Source organism: Hemicordylus capensis, chromosome 4, assembly GCF_027244095.1.
Source record: "Hemicordylus capensis ecotype Gifberg chromosome 4, rHemCap1.1.pri, whole genome shotgun sequence".
Classification (NCBI taxonomy): Eukaryota; Metazoa; Chordata; class Lepidosauria; order Squamata; family Cordylidae; genus Hemicordylus; species Hemicordylus capensis.
The window spans coordinates 12018292-12030920 of record NC_069660.1 but is presented as its reverse complement, the minus strand read 5'-3'; positions in this window follow the sequence as shown (position 1 = coordinate 12030920).

Below are 12629 nucleotides of genomic sequence, written 5' to 3'. Positions count from 1 at the left end.
TCCTTTATAAACTTTTGCCCTGAGACGGTCCCAGTTCAAAGTGGGGCCCTGTGCAGGGAATTGCCCCACAAGGGAAGCTCTCATTGGAGCTAACGGAAGCATCCCTCCTGGGCCAATTAGCAACTGCACAATGTCCTAACTTGAGTTGGGACTAAGGCAGGAGCAAAGGGTTAAAGTCCCTTCCCCTGCCCCCATTGGATCAGTCCCAGTCTTGTTCAGGACCATAGAGGATTCTGGATCAGGACCCTGCAAGGCTGCTATTTACAGTTAAAAACAAAACCCAAAACACATGCCCTAATCATCGAATGTGTATATCATCGAGTTCCACCCTCCATGAGCAATGAAGCCAGAGAGGGGGCCAGCATGTGGCACCCAAGGGCTCAGCACATCACTGTTTACACCTGCTGCTGAGTAGAATTGGGCTGAGCCAGCAACTGGCAGCTGTGAGATGGATGGATCACCCTCCTTCCACTATGGGGCCCAGCTCCATATAGGGATTTGCTAGGGCCACTGATTAGCACACACTATTGCTGTTGCCAGATCAGCATGAATGAAAGAAACTCATGTTTACCCCCATGATAAGGGGAGGCGGCCACCCAGGAAGCATGGAGCCCATTAGAGGTCACCTTGCCAAGGTCCACCTCCCGCCCGGTCTGTAGCTCTGAATGAGGTGGGATCATGGAGGCTTATAGTAGGAGAGGACTGGCTACCAGGTGGGGCTTGGAGGGCCAGGGTAGCCAGCGTAGTCATTTCACTTTGAGCGACAAAGGCTCTGTTGCTAGAAATGTAAGGGACAGGACAACATGAACAACAGCAAGGGCTGATTTACATAATGTGGTCTGAAAAGCAGTTCAATGACTTCAGAGATGGGCAGTCTCGAGTATATAAAATACGTATTTTTGATACTTTTGTATTTTGTATCAAAAATACATCTGCTCAGATATTTTGTATTTAAAATACTTTTCAGAAGTATTTTGCCCATCTCTGAATGACTTGAGTGCCAGTGCGGTGTAGTGGCTGGACTTGGACTGGAGAGGCCCAAGTTCAAAGCCCCATTCAGCCATGAAATTCGCTGGGAGCCTCTGGGTCAGACGCTTATCTCTCCGCCTAATCTACCTCACCAAGGTGTTGTGGAGATAACCATAAAACCATATACTGTACACTGCTCTGGTCTCCTTGGAGGAGGAAGAAGAGGATATAAAAGTATAAATGGATAAAAGAAGAGCTGGGTTTTTTGCAAATCCCCAAACGGTAGCAAGACTGCTTTCAAACTGTGCCAAGTCCTACCTTTTCAACTCAGGCTGACATTTTATAACCCTCTCTGGACAATTCTCAGGCCCTGTGTCCACATTAGTTAGAGTGGCATAGTTGCTCCCCCACTGCTCTGGGAAATACTGATCTCTTCCACCCATAAGATCAGAGTGGATTGAGGGACTCCCATCCCATTGGAAGGATGTGTCTATTAGATGTGGGAGAATAGCAGCCCATCGCAGTTTTCTGCTGGTAATTCAACTGTGGGCAACTCACTGGAAAAGCTTATGCTTAAAACTTACATCAGTCAAGTAAACCTACAAAACACATGAATAGATGATCTGAAGACTGTCTCTAGTTTATCTGGGCCTACGACTGTTCAGACTTAGAGGCCAACCACTCACACAGGCTTCTGCTAGAAAACAGAAACTGTTCCCCAAACACTCTCATATGGCTTGTATCATTCTGAGGTCTTTTCAGCTTGCTTCTTAAAGAAGTATGAGTATGTAACAGAGTCACCAATGTGGTACCCAACTCCATGGTTTGCCACACCAATAAGTCCCGAAGGCACAGAATGCAATTCTACTGTTGAAGTTAAGAAAGTTGAGCCCTGTAAGCTTCTAGAGGAGGAGAATGCTTAGGAACAATCTGTAACCACTCTGAGCTCCTTGGAAGAAGAGTGAGGTGTAAAGATGTTAAATAAAATAGGATCGATAGTATAGGTGGGAGATATAGACAAACTCTGGATTAGTGGGCAACTATGCCATTATGGGCAAGATGTGAGTGGGACATCAGAAGTATTTTGGTGGAGTGATCAAGTCATATCAGCTTGCTTTGGAAACTCAGGACTTGGACTGAAGCCACGTTCTCTAGGGTTGCCAGGTCAGTGGTATTTAAAAATCTGAGGTTACCGAGACAGGGCCTGGCAAAATCACAAGAGCCGAATAACGAGAAAAAATCCAGTACTGGGAAAGAGCCTAACAGTAACAGATGGAGCCCAGTGGCAGACCCCAAATAGCCTGTGATTAACTTTTGCTGCTATCATCATAGTCCCAGGTGCCAGATCCGCTATTATCAGAGGGGTCAGATCACCTATTATCAGAGTCTGAGGACACAGGGGAAGATTGAGGGCAGAAACCATCCCAGGATGAGCTCAAAAGGTACCACCCCAGAAAGGGAGCCTGAACAGCCTGAAGCAGTTTGAGGACATGACCATACCCTCCACTTCTGACTCAGATTATTCTTCCTCAGAACTCTTGGAAATGTAGGAAGTTCCCCAGCTTGCTAAAGCCATCAGCTGAGAAATGAGATGTAGCCCCTTTAATCCCCAACAGATGTTGCAGAGAGAGGAGAGTGGGAGATATCAGTTTAATGGCTGGACAATCTAAGCCCTTGGTTCTAGATGATTGCTGGAACAATATCCAAGCTTGCTATTTGTGGATGCCTTCTATCCAGCTGTTACTGCCTAGTGATCTGCTGATACCATCATCAAACTCTTTCACTACTACCCCTATGGGCCCCAGCATGAAAGCAGAGTGTCACTTGTCTGCCTGAAAAAAGGGAGAAAGCTGGAGAAACCATATCATTTTTAGCAAACCTGCAGCCCTAGCAGTCACAGAATCTATTCTGTACACACCTCTAAATGACCCCACAATTTGCTCACCCATTGCTGGACAGAGACCAAAATAAAACTGAACTGAATCTGCCCACCCCATTATCTACTAGTTTTCAGAATCACACAAGGGGTTTCTTCCCTGCTTGTGAATAAGCAGTGTCATGATTCTCCAGGAGCACAAGTTGCCATTTTGAATGCTGCTGCCAACCTTCCAGTTTGTAGTTTCAGCATTAGCACACAAAATGGCTGCCCGTGGTTGTGGCAAACATCCAGCTTATTGCAAGAAGGGACCAAAAATGGTCACCATGCACCTGTTATCTTTGCATGGCAGACCTGTAGAAACACATCCACATGAACTCGCATGAGAGGTTAAAAATGGACTTACCATCTGTGAAAAGAAGGAAAAGAAGGAAAGATTGCTTGTGAGGGCAGTGAGGGCTTCTCAGGCAGAGTGCAATCCAGGCCTGCTGTAGCATCTCTTCCCTCAAAAGAGTGCAAAGCTTTGGTCAAGTGCGGGGTGGGAAATCATGCTGAACACGTATCAAACATTTTGCATCAAAGTTGAATGTTAGCAGGGTCAGAGAGAAACTTGGAACAATGTTGCTACAACACATTTTGCAAAATGATTCACCCTGAAGGTTCATTTCCTTCTTGTCTGAGTAATTGGATACTTTTGGACACCCTGCAGCTGCTTCAGGTGAGATAATAGCCGGTTATCGCAAAGTACCAAAGCTCACATTAGTGCGTGTAGACTTATTCTGGCTTCGCTAAATAGAGCACAATGGATTAAAGGATCCTTTCCCCTCCCGCTGTTTGAATTCGCAGGCCTTCCAGCGATGCTGGGAGCCTGAGAAAGCTCCATACAAGTCATGGCTTGGGCAGCCCTCAGCCGTTGTGCAAACCCAGCAAGGGGCATCAGGCTTTTGCAAAATGATCACAGACCTGTTCTTGGTTCAGACAATTACGAAAATGAGAGGCATCTGCTTCAGACATGTGCAAAGTCCAAAGGGGTGGGGGAATGCACAAATTTAAAATTTGACATTTTTTCAGAATTCACTCCACTTTCGACTTTGGGCTCTTGAAATGGAAATTTGAAAGATACTTTTAAAACCTTACATCAAAATCCTAGCTGAAATGTAAAGCTATAATGTCAAGCACTTGCACACTTTTTTGATTTGTTATGCTTAATTCAGTGACCATTGTGGGTTGTTGTTGTTGTTTTGGGGCTGTGTGTGTGTTTGGTAGTACCTGCCTCTTGCAGTATTTTAACCCTTTGCACCAGACCTTCACCAAATCCTGCAGTATCATCCTTCATGCCGGTATTTGTCAAAATGTTTGAACGTTTGCTCCACAATTCACTCCTGTTCCATTTCAGAGCAGAAAAAAAAAAGCCCTTGAGGTGCTGTGGATACTATGACAGGGCTGGGACATCTAAGGATGCAGCACACTTCTCCATAGAAATGCATATGGAGCCACACATTCTAAAGAACATCAAGGTCTCAGACCAGCAAATCATGGGTAAATTTCTCTGAAAGATATGAAGTTGTGCCATTGTTTGTTTGTAGTCATGTATCCCAATATTTTCTCCTTTACAGGAAACCCAAAGGGGCAAGGATTCCATTGCAACATAATTAGGACTATCTATACATTTTAAATTGCAATGCCATTTCAGTGTGGTCAGGTATTTGGGAGACAGATATGAAAGGCTTGGGCTCAAATCCCATCCTAGTACCTGCTAATGTCTCAGAGATCAGTAGCTCAGCCCCAGCTCTTCGCTCAGTGAATGGGAATAAGAGTGGCCTACCTTGCAGGGCTGTTATGAGGATGAATGAAAGACAGCAAAGTATTTTCCATGCATCAGGTCCTAGCAAAGTGATTCCTAGTAATACAGTAGGGGTCACAGTTGACACAGGGTCCTGCTCTGCAACATGTTAGCTTTACCCTGAATGCAGCTGGTGCCAATTCTATGGATATTATTCTCTACATAACACGACGACAACATGAGGCCTTTGATGTCAGCCGCTGGGTGATATGGGCACAGAGCTTTTGCGACTCGTTCTTATCTCATTAGACTTGTTAGTAGCGGAGGCATCCGTCTTTGTGAATGGCATGCCTAATGTGAACATGAGCACCAGGGCAAAGGTATGATGGCCTTGGCAGTTGATCGCTGCAAAATGTTTCTCTGCTGCCTTTGTTCTGCTAAAAGCTCAGTGTAATAAGCTTTGCAGAGCAAAGCTGAGAATAAGACATAACCTGTTCACTTAATGCTTATAGCCTCATATAGTGCACAAGGGAAGGAGGAGGCACCAGAAACAAAGGGCTTTTCAGGACAGATGGACATGGTTAGGGCTACCAGGTGTCAACCTGGAAATGCACTCTTTTCCTTTAAAGTCACATGGGAGACACGGCAGCTGCGGTTTCTCCTGCCTGTTCTGGTTTTCCTGGCCATTTCGTCCACCCCCTTCCCTGCCTGCTGCAATGAGCAGGCCTCCAGGTTGGGTTGCAGCCCAGCAACCCTCAGCATAGCCAAGAGGTGTGATGAGTGTCCTGTCCACCAGCGGCCTCACCCTGCTTCCTTTTGCTGGGCCTTTTGGAAGCAAGGAAGACACTGTGCATTCCATGTGAGGAAGGCAGAACTGAGGCACAATTATAGTCATAGCCAACCCAATTTATACAACAGCAACAATTACTCAGAATTGAAGGCAAAAGTCTGTCACCGTCATCATCCATCAAACCAAAAGGTGCTATGCCATTAGATAGTGATGAAAGACAAGCAAGAGTTAGTCCCAGGGGGGTAGGGATGAGTAAGGGGGAACAACTGTCCCCTGACTGCCAGGGTCTGGGGAGTTTGCCAAGGCACCCTCCTTACCCTTGGCCAGAGCACCCCCTTGCCCCCTCCCACACCTGGCCGGTGAACAAAGTGCTCTCTAGATGGGACCATGAGGCCCACCCTTCTTCTCCCAAGAGAGTGTTTCACTGAAGGAGTGGAACCCAATGAAACCCTGACTGGGGAGGGTGGGATAGGTCTGCGTGGACTTTCTCCTGGGCAGTGGCCCCACCCCCTGCATCCCCAGTCAGTGGTTTGTGGAATCTCTGACAGAGAGCTCCTTTCTCTGCCTTCTCGAGAAGGACCTGGGACTCTCTCCTTGGTTATCACCTCTCCCCTCTCCTCACCTCACCTCTCCTCCTCTCTCTCTCCTCCTCTCTCTCTCCTCACTCCTCCTCTCTCCTCCTCTTGTCAACTACCTCTCCTCTCTCCTCCACCTCTCCTCTCTCCTCACCTCTCTCCTGAGATAACACCTCTCTCCTGGATTCTCTCCTGGGCAGTGGCCCCACCCCACGCATCCCCAGTTAGCAGTTTGTGGAATCGTTGACAGAGAGCTCCTTTCCCTGCCTTCTCAAGAAGGCAGAGAAAGGAGTTCCTAGCCAGTGATTCCATGAACTGCAGATGGGGAAGCTCTGCTAGGGCTGACGGGCCTTGTCCTCAGCATTGGTCCCACCCATTTGCATCTGAAATAAGCTGCAGGGGGCATGGCTTGGGTTGTGCACGTGCTTTGTACACATGTTTGGAAAGCCTAGGAGACAGGGAAGCCACTGGAGGACTTTGTCCTCTGGCTGCAGCCAAACTCCCTATGGACCTGAGTGGGCCATAACTCTACCACTGGGCTGTGGCCCACTTTAGGGGATAGGGCCATAGGTCAGTGACAGAGCATCTACCTTGCATGCAGATTGCAGAAGGCTCCAGGCTCAGTCCTCAACATCCCCAGATAGGGCTGGGAAAAACTCCTACCTGGAACCCTGCAGAGTTTCTGCCAGTCAGTGTAGATAATTCTGTGCTAGATGAACCAGTAGGCTGACAAAGCAGTTCCAACCCCTTCCCCTTCCTTTGGCTTTGTTCTATATTGCTGGACCAGACAGATCCTAGGTAATTATCAAGAGCATAACTGATCTTTCTTTGGATCAGTTAACAACTTAAGAATTGCCTAGGATCTATCTAGTCCAACATTCTGCCTCCAACCCTATGCCATGGGACTTCATAGGAACATAGGAAGCTGCCATATACTGAGTCAGACCATTGGTCTATCTAGCTCAGGATTGTCTTCACAGACTGGCAGTGGCTTCTCCAAGGTTGCAAGCAGGAATCTCTCTCAGCCCTATCTTGGAGAAGCCAGGGAAGGAATGTGAAACCTTCTGCTCTTCCCAGAGCAGCTCCATCCCCTGAGGGGAATATCTTACAGTGATCACACTTCTAGTCTCCCTTTCATATGCAACCAGGGCAGACCCTGTTTAGCTAAAGGGATAAGTCATGCTTGCTACCACAAGACCAGCTTGCTTCACAAGCAAGGTATCTTGTAATAGCCATGCCTCATGGTTGATTCATACCATATATTTATATAGTTTACAGCTCCTGCTCCCAGCAGCTCATCTTACATTTTCCAGGCAGTCTCCCATCTAGGCAGCTTATTGGGCCAGACCTGGTTAGTTTCTTCAGTATAGCTGTGCCGTCAGAACTTCATCTCACATTCAAGATTGGAATGAATCAGTCCACCTAGACTATAATCTCAGGACTTTCCCTTGTGAAATCAAGGCACTGAACCACTGAAGTATGATTCCAGCCAGTGGGGGCTCCATAACCACCCAGTCCCCACTGGTCTTGTTGGGATGCAGGGAGGCAGGGGAGAGGTGTGACACAAGCTCTAGGGAACAAACAAGGCACGGAAGAGGCAGAACCCTGTGTTAGGACTGGATCATCACAGCTTGACATCCAGACTAACAAAGTCCTTGTGCAATGATCAGTGTGGCACACTGAGAAAATCACATGGCTGTGCAAAACCTTGAAGTTGCATCATTGTGCTCTTGTGCAAATGATCCCTGCAATGTAAGCAGATGATGGACAAGGTTCCCCAGCAGGAGGTACACCACAAGGTTGCACAAGGATGTTTGCAGTAGTGCAACACTAATTTGGAATGCCAACACCATTATTAGTGCAACTAACTGGCACAACAGCCTTGCACTAATGCAATATATTTGTGCAAATGCTTTGTGAGTCTGGATGTTGGCCATTGGTTCCTTTTAAAGTAGGTTGGATCCATATAAATCACACAACATCAATGGATAGGAAAGGGTGTAGAATTCTCCCTACAACTTCCCCCTCCATGTTCTGTCCAGACATTTTTCTCCTAGTGAGGCACTGACATCTGGAACAACACCTCCCAGGAGAAAAAGTGCTGGGGAGAAGCAGCTCTGGGGGGTGGGGAACACATATTGGGGAAAGCTTTCACATCCTTTCTGCACTTTAAGTTGCCCCACCCCTCATTTAATGGGAATTGGCATGATCTGAGACAGGGTTCTGCTTCTAGAATGCTTTGTTTGCCTCTAAGTAGAAAACTGCCTGCATTTCATGATGATGGTTCTGTATAGCACTCATGATGATTCCATAGAATGAAGAGATTGGGTTCCTGTGAAACTTTCCTCATTAAAAGAGACATTAGACCAGGGGTGACCAACCTGAGGTTCTCAAACTGTTGTTGCACTACAACGCCTATCATCCCCAGCCACAATTGTTCTTGGATTACCACTCCCATCATTCCCAGATGTCATACACTGCTGTAACTGCAGTCCAACAACAGCTGAGAGCCTCGGGTTGGCTACCTCTCCACATTAGAGCTATGGTAGAATTAATTCCTGTTCTTTTCCCCTCCTGGTAGGGTCTTTACTTCTTTTGCAGCTGTCCAACAGTTGTCCAACAGGCAGAAACTCAACAGATGCAGCACTTCTCTGGCATCACATCTGGCATGACATCCCTGGATGGGGGAAAGAAAGGCTGCTGCATGTTTGTAAAGCATGTTTGCTTTAATGTTTTTATCAAGGCTTTAACGGAAAGGGAGGAGAGCAGGAAGACCAGAGACAATAAATCAACACACAAGACTATCCTAATCGCAATAATCCAAAAGATCTCCCCACACCTGCTTCTCTATTAACAAAACAACATTTGTGTCCAGGTTCTTTCCAGGAATTAATGAAAGGCTGCTGTCCTGAATTATGGAATTAATGAAAAGCTGCTGTAATGCAGAGTTTAGGTGTACTAGAATCATTGAGCCGAAGTCTGCATAGGACTGGGTTTGCTGAAGGATTGACCCTGTCTTCTCATGAACACCCCCTAATGAGGTCATACAGGGTCTTCTCTCCCTACTCCAGTGTTCTTACATGTTACCTTCTATTTCAGCAAATCTCTCTGATTGATTAGGAAAGGCTGGGACATTTACAAGTCCAACAGATTGTCTGATTATCCCTTGCAGCCCCGGAAAATTGCATGAAGCAAATTCCGGCTAAATGAAATGCCCAGTATGCTCCACCGAATCTGTAAGACAGAAACATACATTCACATACATCAACACACACACATAGATATGCACATGATAGACTGTATACCGTGAACTCCGTTCTTTCATGTGTGTTTCCTACTGACAGTTGCTTAGGCAACCAGATTCTATGGATTGCAATGACTGAGCATAGAGCTCATTTTATTAATATTTTATTATTGATTTTGAAATTTCGAGCCTGCTCCACTCCTATGCCTTGGGATGGCTAACAATAATTTGAAAAGCAATCTGACTGACAAAGTAAAATACTAATTCCCTCATATATATATTATAATCTCTTCCCAACAGTCTCTCTCTTTGTCATACTCTTGCAAGATTCAGTCATACTCTCTCATCACAGCAAGTAAGAGAACCAAGGCTGGACATATGTAGATAAAGTGGGCCAGGTTATAGAGATAGGGCTGACAGTTTTCTTAATAGTTCCCATTGAACGTTCTGGAACACCACATGTAGACTGCAGTCTGAGTGGTGTCCCTGAGTGAACCCCTTTTACTTTCTCCAATATCAGAGAATGGTATCCACATCCTTGGGGGTGGGGGAATGCTCTTCACTTAAAGAGAAAGTTACAATGGGAGCAAAATCTTCCCTTTGCCTTGACAGATAGAGACCAAGCCTCTTCTAAGAAGGGGAAAGTGTCTATGAAGGACATATAATTGCCCCATAATAGCTGGCGATGGCTAGCACGATGAGGAAAATTACCTAAAGTAGTCTCATTGAAATTAAAAAGACAGGTTAGACAATGCCTAACTTGTCCTTTTAATTTCAGTGGGACTATTTTGAGTAATGTTCCACATCATGTCTATTTTGAGTAATGTTCTGCAATGTGTCTATGAAGGAAACAATGTGACAATGGCAAATATTTCTTCTATTATGGCACTATCACAGAGAAATCCTTTGTAACCCTTCCTCCATATATCATATTGTATCATAATCCTAATCTCTCCCTGGTGTCCCAGGTTGAGGCAGTGGCCAGAGGTGCTTTCTATCAGTTTTGACTGATATGCCATCTGTGTCCATTTCTTGAGATAAATGACCTCAGAACAGTGGTACATTTCCTGGTAAACCCCAGACTTGACTACTGCAATGTGCTTCTATGTGGGGCTGCCTTTGTACGTAGTCCAGAAACTGGAGTTGGTCCAGAATGCAGCAGCCAGGTCGGTCTCTGGTCATCTTGGAGAGACCATATTACTCCTGTACTGAAAGAGCAACACTGGCTGCTGATAATTTTCCGGGCAAAATACAAGGTGCTTGTTATAACTGTTGTATTGTTATATCTGTTGTATTGTTTTTATCCCTGTTTTTATTGCTTGATGTTTTTATTGCTTTTTATTGTATGTTTTAATTTTTGTAAACCACCTTGGGGTTTTCTTTTAACGAAAGGCGGTATAGAAATGTAAAAATAAATAAATAAATAAATAAATAAATAAATAAATAAATAAATAAATAAATAAATAAAATAACTTATAAAGCTTGGGCCCTGGGTATTTAAAAGAACGTCTTCTTCATCATGAACCCCACCACTCATTGAGATCATCAGGAAAGGTCCATCTGCAGTGGCAGGATATGTTGTCTTCTCATCCTGAAAATGAGATAAGGCATATTCTATGAGGCTATTCCCATGATCCCTGGAAAGCAGGCTAAGGGAGCTTAGCCCGCTTTCCAGGGATCATGGGAACTACTGGGCTCGCAGGTGAGCCTGGTGCTCCCAAGGCGGCTAGCCCACCTAACTACCCCTCCCATTAAATGAAGTTAACAGAGCAAGCGCTCCACAGCATATGGCAACACACACGTAGAGCCCCAACCTGGAGGCTGCAGCCAGCCTCCCGAGATCGGGGGTCTCTTCAGGATGCCCCGCGCACTCATGCGGGGCATCCTGGGATTTCTGGGGGCCACATGGCCCCCGATCCTCACAGCGCCAGCTCTCCCCACAGGAGAGCTGGTCTTGTGGTAGCAAGCATGACTTGTCCCCATAGCTAAGCAGGGTCTGCCCTGGTTGCATATGAATGGGAGACTTGATGTGTGAGCACTGCAAGATATTCCCCTCAGGGGATGAAGCCGCTCTGGGAAGAGCAGAAGGTTTCAAGTTCCCTCCCTGGCTTCTCCAAGATAGGGCTGAGAGAGATTCCTGCCTGCAACCTTGGAGAAGCCGCTGCCAGTCTGTGAAGACAATACTGAGCTAGATAGACCAATGGTCTGACTCAGTATATGGCAGTTTCCTATGTCCCTATGTTCCCCTACCAGCTCCATGACAGAAGTCATGTGGGCAGCCGATCCAGCTACCCAGGGCTGCACTCTGATCCTCTGCGGGGAGAGTGGGCTTTGCCCGCTCTCCTCACAGACCCGACAGAAGCTCTTCTCACGGATTGTTAGAAGAGCTTCTATATATATCCTGCCTTTACCTCTTTTACCCACAAGCTCATCCAGCTCTGCAAGGAGACGTTTTGTGGATTGGAGTTGGCATGTAGAGCACTCATGGTCTATACAAATATGAAATTATTGCTAAGGTAAATGTGTGACCTGGCCATTAGTAACAGCAGAAGAAGTTTGGGGTGGGGAGTTGGAGTCAGAGAAGAGAAGGAAAACTGGGAGAGAGCATTGTCAGAATTGAGAGCTGAACCTTGCCAGGAAATGTAGAAGTGAGGAACAGCATATTGGCTTGAAATAATCAGTCAAATGTTTGGCTAGGAGGCAGTGTATTATATGTAATACTTTCTAATCTTTCTTACTGTCTTCTGCTCTCTTCCTGCTCATACTGTGAACATCGGGGTAGGGCTCTTTTAAAAATTCTGTGTGCAGCACTCAGTTTATTTTAAGCACTGCATTAAGAATTAATAATAATGTTGTCTGTTGAACCTTGATTGTTAAATTCAGGCTCCACGCAGGTGTTGGTAACTTAACAGATTTATTTACAAGTTTATATATGCAACTCCCTAGATGGCCTCCTAAAACAGGTCTGCTGCAGGGTTTCTACTAGACTAAGGAAAGAATAGGAGAGACTAGAAGCTGGGCTGTATTTAAGGGGGGAGCACCCGATAACTGTGGCTATGTCTATGCACAAGCACGAGACAGTACAAATCTTCGACTTGTGTGCTCCACTTCACTTAAGGAGATTTAAAACTTCTGTTTCGTTTTAATCCTCAGTTTCTGATGCATGCCGAAATTCAGAAAACTGGACCATGCGAACCATGGTTAGTTAACCATGGTTAGTTAAGCCAGGATATCAGACCAGACTCTGACCTTGGTTTGATATCCTGTCTCCATAACTCGTTCTGGTTTGAAATGGGAAACTGTAGTTTGTTACAAGGATGTTTTCAATCTCCTCCCCTTCCATATTGAGGGTGACAGGAGCCCTCAAGCCTACAGCTTGTGTTGGAATCTTG